Source organism: Pistacia vera, unplaced genomic scaffold (genome assembly GCF_008641045.1).
Source record: "Pistacia vera cultivar Batoury unplaced genomic scaffold, PisVer_v2 Contig244, whole genome shotgun sequence".
Lineage (NCBI taxonomy): Eukaryota > Viridiplantae > Streptophyta > Magnoliopsida > Sapindales > Anacardiaceae > Pistacia > Pistacia vera.
This window is the reverse complement of record NW_022196051.1, coordinates 294,620-315,202: the sequence shown is the minus strand read 5'-3', so window position 1 is coordinate 315,202 and position 20,583 is coordinate 294,620. Positions and strand designations below refer to the sequence as shown.

General features: G+C 35.4%; 1 non-coding gene across 1 annotated transcript; it reads right to left on the bottom strand.

The window, feature by feature from the left end:
* Positions 1-17,639: 17,639 nt before the first annotated feature.
* LOC116131849 lies at positions 17,640-17,746 on the bottom strand. The gene has a single exon (XR_004128312.1). It is a non-coding gene; the product is annotated as a small nucleolar RNA R71 (small nucleolar RNA).
* Positions 17,747-20,583: the final 2,837 nt, after the last annotated feature.

Genomic DNA, 20,583 nt, shown 5'->3' with positions numbered 1-20,583 from the left:
AAGACCATTGTTAGCATTATGATTTACATTAGCAACAATACTATGGTTTTTAAAAACTTTCTTCAAATAAACAATGAACCTGAAGCATTTGGGTTTGATGTGACATTTCTTGTTACAAAAATTAAAAATAGGAATGAATTTTGATAGCTTCGTAACCTGTCTCACAACAGTTCCTTTAGTAGGGGTTTCGGTGGCTTTCACAAACATGCTCGCACCAGGACTAAAACCCAAACCATATTGATCCCCGAAGGATTTTCCTTGAATAAGGACTTCATCAAGCTTAAGAGAACTTGCATTCAACTTAACAATGATGGCCTTAGCCTCAGTTAGTTCAATAGTAAGAACAATAATCTTTTCGGACAAGGCTTTTTTTTCAACAAGGTAACATTCTCAATACCAAAAGATTATAACTTTTCATAGTCTTAGCCATTGGTCATACATTTTATCATAGCCTTTTGTTGCTTAACATAGATACCAACAGTGTCATCCGAAACTTCACTCCTACCATCTTCTTGATTTACCATGAAGGCTAAAACATTTTCATCATCACCCGAATCATCATCATCACTCTCATCATGCTCACTCTCACTCAAAGTGGCAACCATGGCTTTAGCTTTCTTCTTTTTCAGTGTGTTAGCACACTCAAATTGTATGTGCTTGAAACCCTTGCATTCAAAACACTTGATACCTTTATTTTTCTTTTATTTGTCTTTTGAAAACTTCATTGTAAAGGTAATAGGGGTTTGATGGTCATAAGGCTTTTTCACAAAGGGTTTTTGGCCATAACCACTATTATGAGGCTTTTTCATGTTTTTCTTTAAAAACTTTGCAAAATTCTTCGTAAGTACAACACAATTTTCATCATGCAATGAACTTAAATCATAGTCATCAAAAGGATCAGATTCAACCTCATGTTTGAGAGCTAAACCTTTGCTCGGTTTTTGTTTTTTCCAGCATTGCATTTTCATCTCATAGGTTTGGAGAGAGCTAATGAGTTCATCGATGTCCATAGCATCCACATCTCAACATTCTTTAATGGTGATGACCTTTGACATAAACCTCTAGGGTAAAGAGCAAAACACTTTCCTAACAAGTTTAGCATTAGAATAGGTTCTTCCCAAAGCAAAACATTCATTAGAAAATTAGAAATATCACAAATTCTACCATAAAAGTTAGTTACAGCCTCATCCTCTTCCAAGTTCAAATTTTCAAAATTAGTGACAAGTCTTCTAAGCCTACTTCTTTTAACAGTGCTAGTTCTCTCATTCTTGACTTGAAGCCTATCCCAAGCATCTTTAGCAAGCTCACAATTAGCTATGACTTTCATTTGGTTCACGTTAGCAACATTAAAAAGAGCATGAAGAGCTTTAGAGTTATAAATTGCAAGATTTATCTCATTAGCCGTCCAACTAGCAAGAGGTTTTAGTCTAGATACTTTATTTTCAACAATAACGAGGGTTATCCAACCATTCATAATTGTGGACCAGACTCTTTCATCTATAGACTTAAGGCAAGCACGCATCCTAGGTCTCTATGTGTAATAGTTAGGTCCTTCTAATAGAGTAGGTCTATGAGTAGATCCACCTTTAATGAAGAAACTCATGACAAAAAACAATCAGATAGATGCTAACACAACAAATGGAAGTGCACACACAGACACATTGTAGATCTAAAATGAAAACGCAACACAAATCAAATTTCGTCCAACAACCAGACACTCAGATGCACACGAAAATAATCAAAATGGGTAAGGATCAACTGAAGAAACTTATCAAAACAAGCTCTGATACCACTTGTTGGGGAGAGAGTTGGAGATTTAACTCACGTTAAAGAGTGTGGTTACCAATTTAAGTGCGGTGGAATATTTACCAAGTAGATTAAACATTTTCAATTTGAACACATCAAACATAAGTGCGGAAAATAAAGAACACAACCATATACATGGTTCAGCTAAATCCACTTTTAGCCTACATCCATGGGACCTTGTCTAGATCAAATCAATCCACTAAGTTAAAAACACATTACAAGATATAGTTCAAAGCTGATCTAAGTTATAGTAAAAAAAAACTCCATGTTCAACTTTACACTTAGCACCACACTCTGAATCCTTAACGTGTAGCAACTTCTTTGGATCTTTTTCACACCGAGAACACACCCATGAGCAGCTTGTGAACCACCAAGCTTCAACCACTGACACCACGCACCAATATTAGCAAAGGAACCATGTTCCAAAAGCCATCAATAACGTGTTTGATATGGTGAGGTTTGGCACAAAATATGGAAATGAACCTTGAACCTTGAACCTTAAGAGAGAAAAATACTCTAAGAGAATCATAGTACAACCAAACAAAGTGTCAAAAGGTTAGATTCATACACGTAAGAAGGGGAATTATATAATGAAGGATTTCTTGCTGAACAATATAGTGCCAAGTCAGCCAACAAAGGACTAACGCATGTTTGTCCAAATAAGGAAAGTTTTCCTTCTTTTTGGTTTGGACTACAAAGCAAACTAAGAAAAGTACTTTATTCCCTAGGACTACTTAAGGATGTTATGACTCATGTAAAAAGGTCCTAAAAAGTGAGAGAAAAAGATAAACAATATCTTTTTCACTTTTTCAGTCATGCAACTCGTGATGGGTTGCAAATATCTAAATCAAGAGTCAGAGCACAAACTGTTGTGCACACACGCTCTAAACTAAACAAGCCAAGACTCAAGTCTGGCAATTACTGTGCATGTAGATCATATGTGCACACACGCAATTCCTAAGTTTGACAAATATGAGTTTTCCACAAATTTAATTATAAGTCTAATATGTAGACATTTCCAAGCATTTATTATTTATTACAGCGGATAGATTATTCCTATCAATTATCAGTTGCATTGCAGTTGAGGAGAAGTTTGTCATTTGCCTGTTGGGAGAGGTAAGCATCAACTTCTTTGTAGGAGGCAAGAATGCTCTGAAGCAGTGAATTTGGATAATCAACATTTGCATTTAGCTTCTAATATTCTAAGTTTTGGGTCACCACATTGCAGCCATGGTCCCTTGGAGAAACTTGAATGGTAATCGTGAAGCTCTTGAACATTTTGAAGAGAGTTGATTCAATGAGCTCTTGACTTGTTTTTGAAATCTATAGATGATAAAATCTACTCAAAAGTCCTTTGGATTTGATCGTGTGAGGAATGAGCCACTGACAATCTCGTACACCAGTAGAGATAAAGAAGAGTGAACACGAAGGCTTGGGGACATCGGTATGGTGTTAGCCATAGGCACCCCGATGCTCAAGTCAGCATGGTTATGAGATTTTAGTAAGGTTGAGAGCAGGAAAGAGTTTATCAAGCGTGCGAAGCTAAGGCATGACTCATTGGCGCAGAGTGGCCGGAACTCGACTCTACGGCGATTCCCAGCGTAGAGTGATCAGAACTAGACTCTACGATAGGGAAAGATGGTGGTTCTTGGGAGCAATAGCTTATTAAGCTAGAAAGGGGCTGTGATTGTCTCAATAATGGGATGACTTCTGTTTATATAGTGAACCAAGGAAACTTGAGTCCTTGTAGAACTAGGTGTTCTCATAATAGGAGGCAAATTTGACGATCAATAGTTTATAGTGTTATAAATTTGTCATTTATTGTTATGAGTTTGGAAGTAATTTAATGTTTTTAAAATAATTCCAAAGGTAATGAAAAATATTGTCTAAAAATCCCATAACAACCATTTAAATATATTTTTGCAACTTTTTTGATTCCATAAAAATTCAATATTTATATACTGGAGAACAATATTCTCAAATCACTAGATGAAAATGGATCCTTCAATATGGTCCACAAGAACCACAACCATGGAGTAATGCCAATAAGAAATCAGGACCGTCATGCCATAAAATATCATTCAATTTATTTATTTTTTTCAATTTAAGTTTCAACATTATGCTTCAAAATAATTTTATGAAAATTCAATGCATAAACCCTGAAATATTATAAATGATATTATAACTTTTTAAGTCTATATTAAGATGAAAAATTTTAACAGATAAGGAAATAAATGTTTTAAAATTTTGGTTAGCATGCTCTACGAAGGAATTTATTTCAAACTTAGTTCTATTTTTTTAATGGAAAATATTTTAAAGTGAGAAATAACTATCGACAAATAGATGTTGTCTTCCTTGTCTTCGACATAATTATATTTGTTTTTTCATTCATTCAATTAAAATATTAATTTAAATCTATTGTAGATAGAGGTGGGAATAAAGCCCGAGCCCCAAAACCCGGTCCTAGGACTGGACCAGGCCCAAGGGAGGAGGGACTGGGCCCAGGGCTAATCCCTCCTCCAAGGCCCGATCCTAGGCCCAGGCCCAAACCCCCCTCCCCAATTTTGTTTTAACCCTTGTAAAATATTTAATATCCCCTATTTAATATGAAATTGACAATAAATGTAGGGGTTAAAAGAATTTTACAAAAATAAAAATAAAAACCCCCTTTTTAATATGAAATTGATTGAGCTATTGATTGAAATGTGAAGCATATTATCTATGTTATTTGTTGATCGAGAACTTTATGAGTTTTCAGTTATTGACGTTAGTCAAGGATGCTCTGATACCAAGTGGGACTTAGGGATTTGAGAGAAATTTGAGAGAGAAATGAGCTGAATCTTTACTGTTTGTATTGAGCAACCAACTGAGAAATAAATTACAGTATCAGTTTTATAACTGATACTTACAACTCAAAATGACATCACTTTAAGCTAAAGAATAAGCTTCAACTAACAGTCTTACTCAAAATGGAAGCACTTTAAGCTGCACTAAAGTTTCATTCTAAAAACGTCACCATTTAGTTTTGTCTAACAATATCGCATTTGTGTCGTGCCAAATTTTCTTTAACCAAACCCTACCCATTAGCTTATTGGGTTTAAATACAAAAACTTGAACCTAATCGTTATTTTATCATGTTACCCAAGCTTGACTCATTAAATATTTCCCCCAAGTTTTGTAATAGTATAAGCCATTCTTGATATAAAACCACAATGTTTTACAACTCCCAAACTTAATAGACCATCAGATGTTGTTCTTCTTAACATCCAGAGAAAGCCATTATGTTGATATGTTTTGTTTTGAAAGAACATAAGAAACTCTAAATATGGATGCTAAACCCTTTTCCTTCAGTTTATAAGAAAGAGGGAACATCACTTATTATTGCAAGAATCTACATAATGACATATAGAATATTATGATTTAATGATCCAAATGGAGGTCATGTTATCTTAGATAAAAGCAGTCTATATGAAGAAAAAAAAAAAAAAAAATTTGGCTCGACTTTTAACCATTTAATCAAGATTCTATATGAAAAAGATGTTTGACTTTGAATATTTAATCGAGATTCTAGTAGCACCTTGAAGGCAAAAGGTATAGAATTTTTCCCTTCTTTTCTTTTCTTGCTTGATAAGATATGCTCATGCATGCTCATGTTTTCAGGTTAGATTATATTTCGATGATTTACTTGTAATCATAATTGAAACAACATTGAAGGTAATTTATAACTTGTAACACATTGAAACATTTAACATATAATGTTTTGATAGTAGTGTTATATGTACAAATTATATAAATGCTTTATATAAAAAAAATTAATGATATTATTCTTTTATTATCATTAAAAAATTATCACAAGTTAAACCTTCTTTTTTCTCCATCAACAATGTCATTAAATCTTCCTACTGTTACTGTCCAAATCAATCGTGATAGCTATACTTATTGAAAATCACAAGTTTATCCTACGCTTCGTGCATTTCAATTGGGTGATTTGTTTGAAGCTTTTTTGTTGGGGAGAGAGTTGAAGATTTAACTCACTTTAGTGCGTGATTACCTATTTTAAAGTGCAGCGGAAGTTTTTACCAAGCTGATTAATGATTATCAAGTTAAGAATGAATCAACATTCATTAACAATAAATGTAAAGCACACCATCATATACTGGTTTGGCTAAATCCACTTTTAGCCTACATCCATGGGACCTCGTCCAGATCGAAGCAAATCCACTAATCAACAAACACGAAAAGATATAGTTCAAAGTTGATTTTAGCTATAGCAAAGAGAACTCCCTATTCTAGTTACACTAAACACCACCCTTTGAATCTCTAATATCTTGTTGCACCACGGATCTCTTCACACCAGGTTCACTCCTGGAAAATGCTTGAGCTCCACCCAAGCTTCAGTTGCTCAAGACACGCTCCAACATCAACAAAGGAACCATGTTTAGCCGCCATTCAACAATGAAGATAAACCCATATAAAGGAACCTAACCAAGAACAACTCTCTAAAAAGTTCAGAGCACCAACGAAATAGATATTCAGTTTCAAGAAGAAAAACAAACAAGGAAGAAGATGAACTTCCTTTTAGCTCAACAAAGATGAAGGATGATAAGTGTTTAGCACAAAAACGCATGGGAAACCTTTAAGGAAAAAACTCTTTAAAAGTTTTATAACACAAGGCAAAAACAAACATAAAGGTTAGCCAAACAAAGTCGAAAGAATGGAGAAGATAAACCCAAATTCGTGCATCCAATTCTGGCCAGGTTAGTAGACAAAGGCTGACATGTGTTGGTCCAAACATAGAAATGTTTTCAACTTTAGTTTAGGACCTCAACCAAAAGGGGAAAAAGGTTGATTTTCCCTGGACCACTAAAGGATATTGGGACACCTGTAAGTGGTCCAAATGACGGCACAAAAGATGCAAAGAAAATATATTAGCTGTTAAGGATAAAAACGCAACTTATGAAAAATGAGTTAGACATGCGATGTTAGCACAGCAAAAACGTGTGCGCACACACGAAGTAAAATGCGAAATGAAATGCAACATGCATATGTCTGACATAAGTGTGCAAGCACACATCCATTGTGAACTCACATGAAATGAAAATGCAAAAGGCATAAGCCTGATATTGCTGAACACGTGGATGACAAGAAGAATTCCAACTTTTTGTTGGACCACAAATATATCTTTTCTCTTTCTTGCATGACCACAGACAAAGTCTTACAACCTTTTAAGGCCACATAAGGAAATTGTGACACATTTAAAGTTAGCTCACACAAGGATATCATGAATCAAAATAAACTTGATGGGCAAGACAATTAAAGAGAAAATGCCACTTGGCAAAATGTGTCAGATAGTAGATGCTTGCATAGAAGAATGGTGTGTGCACATATTTGCTCAATAATTTATTGTCCACCATAACATAAGTTTGACAAAAATATCAACAATATTCCTTTTGTCAAACTTATGAACAAAGCACCAAATTGATCAAACAATCAATACATATCTGTCTTAACATAAACACAACTAATCATCACAAATAAAGAGACAAATATCAACCAACAATAAGAGTGTCATAGACAAATCATGAAAAACAAATATGACACTAAAAAATCAGTTCATGAACAAAAACAAACATAAACATTCAGCAAAGAAAAAATTCAGTTCAACAGCGTAAAAAAAAAAAAATACCACTTCCCCTAAAAGAGTCAACAAGAAACAAAAGTAACTTAATTAGTTCAACCAAAGAGAAACAACCAAAAAGAGATCAAATATGTAGTAAAAAAAAATATCCAGATTGCTACCAACAAAGGAAGGAACAAATCAACATAAACACAACAACAATACTCCACTCCCCAAGAGATCAAATATGCGGTAAAAAAACTATCCAGAGTACTACCAACAAAGGAAGCAACAAATCACCACAAACACAGCAACAATACTCCACTCGCCCTCAACTTTACATCTCTTCTCCCCCTCTTTGTTCATAAGGTTTGAACCAATCCTCAATGGTGACTTGATTTGCGAGTGGGAAGAAAATAAGATTAGAGCAAAGACTTGAGAAAAAAATCAGGGATGATGCAAAAAGGTTTTATCACAGACAAGAAGTGTGATAGTATGATAAAATCAGGACTCTACTCAAACAGATGTATGCAACGCACGATAGTGTGGGCACATAACAAACAGACTCATCAAAGTGTGTGAGCATTCAACAGATGTGAGCACGCAAGGAGCAGACATGAAGAAAACAAGTCTTTTAAACAAGTTGTGCACACAACATCCCAAAGAGACATCAAAATTTCAAAAGATTAACTTTATTGTACAAATTTAAAAAGAAAATGATGAAATGCTTCACATGAATTTTTGAAGGCCAAGACAGTCAATTTGTGCAAAATAACCTAGGACATCAATTTTTCAATCTTAAAAGGCACAATTACTCATAAGAAAGTTGTCAACATAATGCAATCAAAACAACATTTCCTCAATCACACACAAAAGAGATAAAGCCACAAGAGCTTGTCTAAGTGTGTGATAGTGTCCTCAAGGGGGATTAAATGACACATTGGTCAATTAATAATTTTTAAGAGAAACTCCCCCTTCCCTCATGCCCTACAATGTTTTTCATTTTTCTTTTTTAGTATAGAAGATAATGATTTGATGATTTTTCTTTTCATTTTGAACAAATGGCAAATAAACTCTCAAAACATAACCAAAATGTAGCTTTCACACTTGGAAGAAGGTAGTCCTCTTAATGGTAGATTTTCCAAGATATAGGGGTCTTTACAAATTAGAAAATTACTCAAAATAACTTTCACACTTCTAGCAAGGTAGCTCTTTCATAATGGTGACAAGAACTGATAATAAACTCATGATGAGATAAAGTTATGTTATAGAGAGAGTCTCAATGGACACAACAAACCAAAGTTAGTACACAGATGAGAGAAAATGAATGACAATTAGAGTGCTAGCACAAATCAAAGGACTTGTCAAACAAAAATAAAAGTAGCATGTTCATGCTTTATTCATCAACAGAAATAAAAAACTACTCAAGTTCAAGTAGTCCAATGGACTTCTTCAAGAAAACAAAAGTGTCATAGTCAAGTGCTTTTATAAATAAGTCAGTCAATTGGGATTTTGTGTTCACATGAGCAAGTGCAATGATGTTTTCCTCAACTAACTCTCTAATGAAATGATGTCTTATGTCAATGTGCTTAGTCCTAGAATGTTGGACTGGATTCTCAGAGATGTTAATGGCACTCATGTTATCACAAAAAATAGTCACACAATCTTGATCAACACCATAATCATTCAACATTTGCTTTAACCATAAATTTGAGTGCAACAACTCCCTGCGACAATGTACTCAACCTCGGCAGTGGATAAGGAGATTGCATTTTGCTTCTTGTTGTACCATGTGACAAGATTTTTTCCAAGATAGAAACATCCACTCGAAGTACTCTTTTTATCATCCAAACTTTGTGCCCAATTTGCATCACTATATCCAACCAAACAATTGTTAGAATCAAATGAGTACCAAAGGCCAAAATCACACGTAGCTAAAATATATTTCATGATTCTTTTCACTACATTCAAGTGCAACTCAGATGGATTAGTTTGAAACCTAGCACAAACACCAACACTAAAGCAAATATCAGGTCAACTTGCAGTTAAGTAAAGAAGACTTCCTATCATGCTTTGGTACAACTTATTGTCTACCTTTTTACCATGTTCGTCTTTACACAGCTTGAGGGTAGCACTCATAGAGTATCTAGCATGCTTTGCATTCTCAAGATAAAATCTTTTCAACATGTTTCTAGCATACTTTGATTAGGAAACAAACATGCCATTATTCATTTGTTTAATTTGAAGACCAAGAAACATATTCAATTCCCCTACCATGCTCATCTCAAACTCATTTTTTCATTAGGCTAATGAATTCAAGTACATGTGAATGAGATGTAGAACCAAACACAATATCGTTAATGTAAATCTGTGCATACATGATCTCATTGTTAGCATGCTTGATGAAAATAGTTTTGTTAGCATTACTTCGTTCATAGTTATGCTCAAGAAGAAAAGTTGTCAACCTTTCATACCAACCCCGTGGGGCTTGTTTTAAACCATAAAGTGCTTTCTTCAATTTGAAAACATGATCAGGTTTGTGGGGGTCTTGAAAGCCAATTGGTTGTTCAACATACACTTCTTTGGTGAGCATTCCCTTCAAGAAGGCACTTTTGACATCCATTTGGAACAATTTGATCTTGAGAAAAGATAAGAGCTTGAAAATACACAATTACTTAGTGGTTTATGAGGATTATTTGTGAGAAATTAGGCTTAATTTGGTAAAGTTGCTTAATATTTTCATAATTCTCTTTTTATGGGATCACAGGTGTGTTTGAGTATTTTTTAGGTTATTAGTGCTAAATTTTATGCTTAGATGAAGAATCATGTCAGAAATGGAATGAGTGATGAGTAGAAACAAATGGATCGAGAATCGGAGTTGAATTGAAGAAGTTATGGAGCTTTGAAGTAAGGAGGAGATTCTAGATTACGCTCTTGTTTGAGCATGCTTCGGTGTTTCAACAATAACTCAAGCTTTAGACCTTGGATTAAGACGATTCTTTTCTTGTTAGAAAGCGGATTCAAAGGGCTACATTTCATACATTTACACTTCTCCACATTCCAAATTATCACGCTAAAAAATTACCATCTCTGGAGTGTCAAGGAATGAGGTGAGATTTGAACTAAAGAAGAGGAAGTTATCATTGTGTCGTAGCACACTTAGTCCAGAACCAATCGTGCCATAGCATAGTGCCAGGGCACAGTCATGACAACTGAAAATTTTTCTTCCATCTTTGATTAGGAAAATAGGTTAAAAGTTCTAAACTAAATAGCATTAAGGAAAATTAAACCCTAACCATTGTGGGATATAAGCAGAAGACTTTTAGCATTATTTTAGGGATTCTTTGGGGAGAATTAGAGGAGGCTAAGGCAAGAGAAGATCAAAGTGACTGAATTTCTAGAGCTTTTGACCTGCAATATAGAGAAGTCTTCTTATTTCTTTCTTGAACTCATGTTTCTTATTTTAATAAAGATGATAGTTTATTTCATGTTTATTATGAATTAAATTTATTTTCCTAGGGCTAAGATGTAGCCCAATATCTTGATTATGTGTTGATTTTCATTAAGATTTCTTCCTATGTTTTATTATTATGCCTAATGCTTTTGACTCTTAAGGGCCCAAGAATTGAATGAATTAATGGATTAAGTTGAGATCGAGAGATGATACTTAGTTGGTCTATGGTAGTAAAACCATAGGTTGACAAATGCTAGAGATAGTTTACTACGATTTGTGAGGTTTTGGTAAACTCCATAGAGCGTAATGATCTCCAATTGCTTAAATCTGATTAGAGATATTTTGAGTTAGTAATTATGGGTAAAGGTGGAAAAGCAACCCACCTGGCCCGACCCGACCCAGCCTGCGGCGGGTTGCTGCAAATGGCGAGTCGAACTTAACCCGCCCGGCGAACCCGGCCTGCCAACATTAGAGAATTGGCTGGCCCAACCCGGACCGCCAACCCTAACCCGCCGGGTTAGGCGCGGGTTGGGCCGCGTTAACCCGCTTTTTGACTTTTTTATTTTTTTTTGTTTTATTTTATTTAAGTTTAAACGTTTAATTAACTTTTTAAATGAATAATTAACAATTTATAAATGTAATTGTTTTTAGTTAATTGTTAATTTCTTTTCAAATATCAATAATTAAATTAAATTAATTTTTTTTTTGTTAACATTCCAAATATTAATTCAATTTTAATACATTAAAATTGTAATATAAGAATAATTAAATTTATTAATTTATTAAAAAATAAAATAAGAAATTACAATAATTATTGCCTCGTTAAAAACCTCACCAAGAAAAACCCAATAAGACAAAAACTTGGTAAGGAAAAGAGTGCAATAATTGACAATTAATTTACAATTTACATTCAAACAACTAATTTTGGTTTCACTAGGACCTCCCTCATCTGTATCATCTATATTACAAAATTGAAATGATTCTATTAATATCATCAACAACCTCGTATTGACCTTGATGGCGCGACCGTTCCCAATCTCGAAGACATGTGAGACTTCAATCATTTGTGTTGTAATTTTAGTCCTCCTTTCATTTAAATTCTTCCACTTACACTAAATGTTTGTTCGGATGAGACGTTGAACAGGAACAGCAAAACATCCAAGCAAGTCTTGATAATACCGGAAAATACATTTTCTGGCTCTCCAATAGGGTAAAGATCAATGTTGGCTCTCTGTTGTGGATCTACTGGTAACATTTTAGGGGTTGCCAAATATTGTTGAAGCTCATTACTCTGCGACTGCATGGAAGACAGTACTTAGTTGTTGTTGTTTTGTTGTTGGAGCCTCTGAAGAGGAGGTGTGCTTCAGATTCGGGTCCCTTCAGCCTATTCGTGCACCCCAAGGGTAGAAGTCTTCATTTGTTTATCTGATACAGCTTCCCTAGATGTTTCGCCTCTTTGCGGGTTCCCATACCTGTTTTCATACTAGAAATATCTTCGAAAGTGTATTTTTTAGCTCTCCATTTAATTGGCATATACTTCGGTTTGTAAATTTCACATAAATTGTCAAAACCATTTTCTAAACCTGCTAATTTATTATAGGATCAAATAATCACTAAACAATAGAAAAGGAATGGGTTCCCAATTTTAAAAAAAAAAAAAATTTCCATTGCCTTTATGTGGCATTTAAAATTACATTGTCTTTGTTTTTATAAATACTAGGAAATTTTTATAATTGTATGTATTACCAATGGACTAGTAGGAATACACACCAGAAAGTTGTAAAGTGGATTGGTAAAAAGTTTTAAGAAAAGAATGAAATACTTTACTATTTGCCAATCATTTTCTACCAAAAAATGAGGACCTCTATTATTTGCTACAAAATAACTAATTATATAGCATAAGTAAACATTAATTAGCATTAATAAGTACATTCCATCTAACAGGCATGTCTAATGCAAAAGTTTAGGAGACATATTTGATTTTATACAAGCGTCTTGAAATTCAACTTTCTTTTATTACACTAGTAATCCAAGCTAAACAATCTCTAATTCTATTAATATTTTCTTTATTGTTTTTCATACCACTTTTCACAATTAATTAATAATGGCATGCACAACGTTGGTGAAAAACTTCAAATTGTTATATAAAGGATAATTACTTTGAAAATAATCTATAGCTTTACTAATAAACTGCATTATCTAAAGTTAAACTTATCACTTTACTAACAACATCATAATCTTCTAAAACTTCACAATTTTTTTATAATTTTGTTCACCACTGATCAACATCCATTAATCAAATCTAATAGATTTATTTAATTTACATTCATTATCAAATTGACTAGTCACACAAATATAATCTTGTTTAGCTCTACCACTCCAAAAATCGGTAGTTAGAGCCACACTAACATGACAGTATGTATTTTATTTTTTAATTCTAATTTCATTTTTTTAAACAATTTTTTTAATCATTTCTATTGAAGTTTTAGAATAACTTTTAAATCCTGGAAAAAATGAATTTTGAACAATCTTTCAAAATTTTATCTTCAGCCTATTAATAGGTTGATCAGTTGCGCATATATAAAGTTACTGTTCCCTATAATATCAGAACTATACCGCCAATTAGTACCCATATTAGTTATTTGAGTTTGATTGCTTTCTCTATTTCCATGTTGATTAATATGTTTATTAGCATGCCTTTTTAAAGTACTAGTACCATTACTTGAATCAGCTATAAATATTTCCACAGTATTTGCATCTCGCTTTCTTGACTTGAACGCCATTTTCTATCTCGTAAAACTTGTCGAATGCGCCCAAACGTCTGATGTGTGTCTGTCTTCGCTTCCTGGCAGTTATGATCCCGCCTCAGCTTGAGATAAGTTTGATGAGCACGACGACTACGAGGACACTTCTAGAACCACTGGGAGCTGTTGGAATCGGGCATAGTTTGAGGTGTATCGGATTCTGAGAATGGGAAAGCGGGACTATTTGAATCTCCTCCTGCTTTATGTTAGTAAATCAGTGGGACTAGGACTAGGATAGTAGTTTCCGTCATCATTGTATTGATGGAGAGAAATATCTATCCATTGTAGTTGAAAAAAAAAATGATGTGAAAAATAAAATTAAAGAAAGCGCATTGGAGTATGGAAATTGGAATTTGGAATTTGGAAAATTGGAAATATGAATTAAAAATTGCAAAAACTAATAAAAATTAAAATACGAGCAAATTGATAACAAAGAGATTAAGAGAATAAATGAATAATTGAGAGATTAGAGATTAGAGAATATGAGAGAATGAGAGAATTTGAGTTGTGAGAAAAATGTGAGAGTTTAGGGCCAATTTATAGGAAAAAATGGGAAAGAAAAATGACGAAAAAGACCCCTCCAACGACTATAAAATGGCTATATTTCAAGGGTAAAGGAGTAATTTGAAAAATAAAATAAAAAATTTTATTTTTTTTATTTTTTACAGCCAACCCGCCAGGTTGGCTGTTGCAACCTGGCAGGTTGGCGGGTTGGCCGTTACAACCCGCCGGGTTGGCAGGTTGTAACATACAACCTGCCAAGTTGCACACAACCAACCCGGCGGGTTGCCGGGTCTCTTGCAAAAGAGACAAAACAGCAACCCGCCAGGTTACGGGCTGCCATTGTGCAACCCGGCCCGCCCGGGGGTTGCTGCCGGGTCAACCTGAACCGCCATCTTGGCGGTCCAGGTTTAACCAGCATTTTTTCGGGCCGGGTTAGGGTTGACCCACCTAACCCGACCCAAATTTTCCACCTCTAATTATGGGTTAATTTGATAATGTTTGAGAGAAAACTATTGGAAATTTAGGGAGTTTGACCTTTAGGAAGAGCTTAATAAAATTAGCATAAGTTATCAATACATAGGAATAAGAGTTGGTGTGAAATCTATGCCCTAGGTCTAGTCATCTTGCATTAAAACCAAAGTTTTATTTAGTTGCTTTTTTTTTTTTTAATTTTGTTATTAAAATTCAATTGTTTACTTTAATTTGGGTTTTTCTCGATAAAATTTGGATAAATTAAATAGTACTAGGATATTTTATTTTGGTAATTGATAGTAGTAATTCCCTTGGGTTCGACATCCGTATCTTACACTTTATTACTTGCCCGATTTCGTATGCAAAAACAACAACAAGGCAACATACAACAGAAAGCAACAAGTGAATTGATTCAAATCGAGCAACGAGAGTTACAGTTTCATCAAAGTTGATTCCCTCAACTTGAGTATATCCTTGAGCTACTAGCCTTGCTTTGTTCCTGACAACATTACCAAACTCATCAGTTTTATTTTTGAAAATCCATTTGGTACCTATTATGTTGATTCCCTCTGGTCTTGGTACAAGCGTCCAAACATCATTCTTTTCGAATTGTTCTAGTTCTTCTTGCATGGCCTCAATCCAATTTTCATCTTCCAAAGCTTGTTTGGCATTCTTTGATTCTGTAAGAGACACATAACAAAGATGGTTAATTTCATTTTACCTTCTTCTTCTTGTAACTATTACCTCATTTGGATCTCCAATCACGGTTGAAGGTGGATGAGCTTTTTGCATCGAAGTTGGTGGATCTTTTCTTCTTTGATTTCTCCTTTGAATGCTTTCATCAGAAAGATCAACAACCATCTCTATCCCTTCATTTTGCAATGATGAATCAGCAGATGATTCTGATAATCTGTGGATTATACAGTTTTCATTAGACTTTTTATTCGGATTCCAGGTACTTTCTAGTGCATTTTGACCTGAATCGTTGCTTAATTCTTTACATTTCATGTTTCAGGTTAGAATTGAAATTTTTGAGCAAATGAGGACAAAATTGTTTATTTGTGACTCAGAAGTTAGTGGATCTCAGAAGTTAAGTGAGTTCTGAAGCTAGATAAAGCACGATGAGGCTTGTTCCAAAGGGAGAGCACCGAGAATCGAAGAATCAAGCGAACATGCAAGCAGAGTGGCAGTTCTGTAATTTCAAAACTTTTCAAGAAGGTTCGCCGCGGTGAAGACTTGTCCTTCGCCGTGGCAAAGTACGCTAGACACGAACAAGTCTGCTTCTTTCTTTGCCACGGCGAGATTTCTTCTTCGCCGCGGTGACAGTCGTAATTTCTAGTTTTGTAAAACGCATTGTTTTACTTTGTGAGGGTTTTTCTGAGGAATTTGGGGTGAGGTATAAAAGAAACACTTAACCTTTTTGCCCACGGTCGTTCAAGAAGTAGGGTTAGCAACTTTTGCATTGTTTTTTATTAAGCTTGGAGAGATTTAGCGATTAGAAAGGTGAAGATTGGATTTTGAACCAAGGGATTCATCATTTAGGGAGATTTCTTGTCCTCTCTCTTACTTTTCATTATGTTGAACTTGGCTATTATCGTTTTTCTTATTTGTAGCGTTAATTTAGCTATGAACTAACCCATTTTGTGTTTGGGTTTTGATTGTAATTCGGATTTCTAATGGGTTAAGTTATTGATCATGTTATGTTCATATGACTATGCTTTGATTGTGTGTTTACTCTGAGTTTTAAATGTTTTATGTGATGAACATGATGAGATTGAGAAATGATTCATGTTAGGCTTCTTGGGTAATCACCATTATAGTCTTGGATGCTAGAGATAGATTCAAGAATTAATGAAATCATTGTAGGATTCTTTTGCTTAATGAGTTTGGAATTGTTAACTTTCAAATTGTTGGGTGTAGAAGGTTAAAAAGGAAGAATAGGAAAACATAGCCTGAGAAGGTATGTTTAACACCTTAGTGAGTTCGGTTTACAACCAATGCATATGAATGTGAATGTAGTGTAATTTTTAGGTTTAACCCATAAAATCCGAATGAAGTCAAAACCCTACCCGTTTTACTTGAATTGATTACTATCCGTGATTTTCATCTTGCATTCATAGTTAACTTTAGTTTAAAATTTATTGTTCAGTTTAAATAGAAATAGCTCCCATCAATCCAATGATTTTGGCTGCTCCAACTTGAAAACGGTAGAACACTTTGTGCTTAGCTAACAATCCTCGTGGGAACGATACTCACTCGTCATTATATTACTTGTGTGATTAGTATACTTGCTACATATTGCATGTTGTAGGAAAAACGCATCAAGTTTTTGGCGCCGTTGCCGGGGACTGTTTAACATTGAGTTTTTCTATAGTTAGCTAGATTGGAGTTTTTATTTGTTTTTGTTTTTGCTTTTAAATTTTCAATTGGTTTGTGATCTCACTTTCCTTCAATTTTGTTTTTGCAGTTTATGCAAAGAACGAGACGTCAATCAGTGGTTCCTGTTGATCCTGAGATTGAGAGAACCGTCAGACGACGTAACAGAGAGAGAAGAGAAAGAGAGGATTTAGTTGTAGAAGCAGAGGAAATAGTTGTTGAAATGGCAGAACCAGAAAACAGGACACTAAGGGAGTTTTCAGTTCCCATAGTGAATGGTAGTGGGTCGAGTATTACTAGACCTATTGTGCAAGCCAAAAACTTCGAGATCAAGTCGGCAATCATCCAAATGATCCAGTAGTTGGTTAGATTTAATGATGATTTGAAGGAAGATCCGAACCAGCATATTGCAAATTTCTTGGAAATTTATGACACCTTCAAGTCGAACGGAGTGTCGGATGACGCAATTAGGTTGAGGTTATTCCCATTCTCATTGGGGGATAAAGTCAAGGGGTGGTTGATGGCATTACCACTGGGAACTATAACAACTTGGAATGATCTAGCACAGAAATTCCTTACCAAGTTCTTCCCTCCAGCTAAATCAGCAAAACTGAGAAATGATATCACATCATTTCTACAAGATAATTCCGAATCATTGTATGAGGCTTAGGAGAGATACAAGGAGTTGATGAGGAAATGCCCACACCATGGCTTGCCAGTTTAGCTTCAAGTCTAAACATTCTACAATGGATTGATGGGTAATGTGCAAACCATGGTGGATGCAGCTTCAGGAGGGGCCTTGCAAAACAAGACACCAGAAGAGGCCTATGAGTTGCTTGAGGTTTTGGCAAGCAACAATTATCAAAGACCAAATGAGAGAGTTACACCAAGAAAATCTTCGAGTCTTCATGAAGTTGATGCCTTTACAGCCATCTCAGCCCAACTCACTGCACTTCAGAAATAGTTGGGAACTATGCAGGTAAACTCTATACAAACACCTCAACTAACTTGTGATTTTTGTGCAGGAAACCATGCGAGCAGCGAGTGTCAAGTTGGGAACACATTTGCTTCGTCATCTTCATCAACGGAGCAAGTGAACTACTTGGCAGGAAATCAGAGGCAACCAAACAACCCGTACTCCAACACATACAATCCGGGGTGGAGAAATCATCCAAATCTGGCTTGGGGAAATCAGAACTAGCAAAATAACCAATGGAACCAAAGGACAATTCCAAATAACTAACTAGGGGTGAATAATCAATCGGGAGATCCAAGAGTGACGAAGTTGGAAGATATGTTTGGGAAATTTATGTAGGAGACAACGAGATTCATGAATGAGACGAGGACGAATTTTAGAAATCAAGGGGTGTCCACTCGGAATCTTGAGGTTCAAATGGGCCAACTGGCTGAGAAGCTTAATGAGAGACCGTAGGGTTCCTTACCAAGCAATACAGTAACTAACCCACGTGAGCAAGTTAATGCAATTTCGTTGAGAAATGGAAGAGTTTTAGAAGAGGTGAGAAATTTAAGGAAAGAGGAATTGCCATTCCCCAAGATTCCACCAGAGTTGGCGCATCACATTCCACCCGTACCTTTTCCTCAAAGACTCAGAAAAGAAAATCAGGATAAGTAGTTTATTAAATTTCTTGATGTTTTTAAAAAAACTGCATATTAACATTCCTTTTGGAGATGCATTGCAACAGATGCCGAGCTATGCGAAATTTCTTAAAGAAATTTTATCGAACAAGAGGAAGCTAGAAGATGAGGAAACGGTGATGCTTACGGAAGAGTGCAGCGCCATTCTCCAGAAGAAGCTGCCCCCAAAACTCAAAGATCCAGGGAGTTTTACTATCCCGTGCACTATAGGAGATATCTCTTTTGATCGAGTTTTATGTGACCTAGGTGCTACCATTAATCTTATGCCTTTTTCTGTTTCCAGGAAACTAGGAATTGGTGAAGTTAAACCGATAACCATATGCTTGCAACTTGCAGATCGATCAATAAAGCATCCGAGGGGCATTGTGGAGGATGTGTTGATTAAGGTGGACAAGTTTATTTTTCCTGTGAACTTCTTTGTGTTAGATATGGAAGAAGACAAAGAGAATCCTCTTATCTTGAGACGACCATTCCTAGCCACCGGAAGAGCTTTAATCGACGTTCAAGAAGGGAAATTGATCATGAGGATGCAAGATGAAGTAATAACATTTAATGTCCTTGAATCGATGAGAGCTCCACCCAGGAAAGAGTCGTGTTTAAAAATCGATGTGGTGGATTAGTCAAAAATTGAATCCTTCCAACTGAATAATCCTAAGGTGGAAATTAAGAGCTGCATCGTCAAACTGAATCAGTTCAAAATTGAGGACCATTACGGACAGGGCTGCACAAAATTACGAGACACGCCATATTTGAGTTTGAGTTCACATAAGGAACAGGTCTCTGAGATAAAAAAGGTGAAGTAAAGTAAAGAAAACGGAAGGTGGTGGGTGAGAAGAGTCGAGCAACCAAAGTTATGACCAAGGGATGGAAATGGGTGGTGAAACTCTCAACATGGCCACTGTGTGAAAAAGATCATCAGCAATTGAAGCTCTAGTACAAGGGAAATTTCCGAGATGTGATGTACTTGGATAGTCCGAGCTGATGTAAAGGATTGAGAGAGTCGAGCTATCGACTAAAAACAAGCGCTGCTTGGGAGGCAACCCAAGTGTTTTTAATTATTTGTTTTTCAATTTGGTTGTTTGAATTTGTTGAATTCATTATGAGTTTGTATGATTTTTAATGTTTGTGTTTTTGGGTGTTTCAGGTGAAGTCTTCAGCCAAAGAAAGGAATTAAAATGCTCCAGACTTCGCCGGGGCGAAGAAGTCTTCTTCGCTGCGGTGAAGCATTGTGAAGAAGAATTCGGTATGAAAATGTTCCAGACTTCGCCGAGGCGAAGAAGTATTCTTCCCCACGGTGAAGAAACCTGAAAATTGGGTTAGCTCCTGGAAGTTTTCGCCGTGGCGAAGACATTGTTTTTGCCGCGGCGAAGAAGAAATTTTTTTTTTTTGAAATTTGGCTAAGGCATTTCGCCGCGGCGAAGAAATATTCTTTACCGGGGTGAAGTAAGCCGTGTATCCTCTGGAGGTTTTCGCCTCGGCGAAGAATATTTCTTTGCCGCAGCGAAACCTAGGTTTTTTTTTTAGGGTTCATGCACAAAGAACGTCGCTGCGGCGACCTTTTTTTCTATAAATACCCACTTTTGTTTTTCATTTTTCACTCAACTTTTCATTTTCACTTGAGAGAAAATTTTTCAAAATTCAATCTTTTACCTCCCTAGTGCTGTTCCAAACAAATTTCTTACTCCATAACCTTCCTAAACACCAAAACAACCCATTTCAACAACAATTTTCGCGAAAATTTCATGAAAATTTTTGGATCCAAAATTTGGGGCTTTTCAATCCGGGCTATTTCTGGTTCAATTGGTGGTGAATACTCCTTCATATTGGTAAGATCTCAAGTACCCAAAGCTTTTTATCGCACAATTTCAAGTTTTTAATTGTAGATCTGAAATTTT